This window comes from Aquila chrysaetos, unplaced genomic scaffold (genome assembly GCF_900496995.4).
Source record: "Aquila chrysaetos chrysaetos unplaced genomic scaffold, bAquChr1.4, whole genome shotgun sequence".
In the NCBI taxonomy this organism is placed as follows: Eukaryota; Metazoa; Chordata; class Aves; order Accipitriformes; family Accipitridae; genus Aquila; species Aquila chrysaetos.
In genome coordinates this window covers 22754-24685 of record NW_024470384.1, presented here as the reverse complement: position 1 = coordinate 24685, position 1932 = coordinate 22754, and positions in this window count along the sequence as shown.

Genomic DNA, 1932 nt, shown 5'->3' with positions numbered 1-1932 from the left:
TGAGGAAATAAAAAAAGACGTGAATACAAGCGCCTGTATTGAGCCTCCCAGATCTAGAAAAACCTTTCTATCTCTTTGTGAATACGTCAAACCAAACAGCATATGGAGTTCTTGAACTCGAGACTGGGCAGGAATAAAAAAACCCATAGGGTACTGTTCTAAGTTACTTGATCCAGTAAGCAGAGGATGGCCCGCTTGTCTCCGAGCTTTAGTTGCCACGGCATTATTAATAGAGGAAGTTAGAAAAATTACCTTCAGTGCTCCTTTAAAGGTGTACACCCCACACAATGTCAGAAGTGTGTTACAACAAAAAGCAGAAAAATGGTTAACGGATAGCCGGGTCCTAAAGTATGAAGCAATACTAATTGATTCCCCTGACCTGGAATTAAAAGTGACCTCTGCTCAGAGTCCAGCACAATTTTTGTTTGGGGAACCATCAGAAGAATTACAACCTAACTGTTTAGAAGTAATTGAGACCCAAATCAAGGTGAGACCAGATTTAAGGGATATTGAATTAGAAAAAGGAGAAATACCGTTTGTGGATGGCTCCTCCCGAATGGTAGAAGGGAGGAGAAAATCAGGCTATGCAATAATTAATAAGGTCTTAAAGCTTGTGGAATCGGGACCTCTGAGTCCATCACGGTCAGCTCAGGCCTGTGAGCTGTACGCCCTATGCAGGGCCCTGGAGTTCCTCAAAGAAAAAAGTGGGACCGTATTTACAGATTCTAAATATGCATACGGGGTGGTCCACACTTTTGGAAAAATTTGGGAGGAAAGAGGTTTAATTAATACTCAAGGGAAAAAATCTTATACATCAAGAATTAATAGTAAAAATTTTAAGGGCATTAAGAGAACCAAAAGAGATAGCAGTAGTACATGTGAGAGGACACAAAAAGGGATTAGATTACCGAACCAGAGGAAATAATTTGGCAGATAAAGAGGCCCAGGAAGCAGCCCTAAGGACTCAGGTCGCTAAAATTAATGTAATACAAACCAAGGGGGATACCAGTGAAGAAAGACGGGAGGAAGGAGAGAAGAAGTTTACCCCTGAAGAACAAACAAAATTAAAAAAAATAGGAGCTAAGTTAGAACAAGGAAAATGGACGCCGCCCGACGGGCGAGAAATGTTGCCAAAAGCGTATGCCAGACAACTATTGGGACGTTTGCATGCGCAAACACATTGGGGTACAAAGGCGTTGAGTGATCACTTCCTTAAACAATTTGGCTGTATTGGGATTTTTGAAATAGCAAAACAAATTACACAAGGCTGTTTAACCTGTCAAAAAAATAAATAAGAAAGTGTTTCGACAAGTAGCTACGGGAGGTAGAAAAACAGCATACAGGCCTTTTGAGAGGGTACAAGTTGATTTCACTGAATTACCCAAGGTAGGGAGGATAAAATATTTATTGGTAATAGCAGATCATCTAACACGGTGGGTAGAAGCTTACCCTGTAGCACGGGCTACGGCACAGATGGTGGTAAAAATTCTATTGGAACGCTTGATACCTAGATATGGGATAATCCAGTACATTGACTCTGATCAAGGCACACACTTCACTTCCAAAGTAATAAAAATATTATGTCAATCATTAGGTATTCAGTGGGAATACCACACTCCGTGGCATCCACAAAGCTCAGGGAAAGTAGAAAGGATGAATCAAACAATAAAACAACAGTTGGCTAAATTAATGATTGAGACCCAAATGCCTTGGACAAAATGTTTACCACTGGCACTTTTAAATATAAGAACGAAGCCACACAGTGAGACTGGATTATCACCGTACGAAATGTTATATGGTATGCCTTATTCTCATGGGATGCCTCTGGGGAATAATGTAGCTGAAGATAAAAATATCCGAGAATATATAATCACTATCGGGAAAAGATGACAGGAACTAAGAGAAATTGGGATGTTGGCTCAAACACCACCT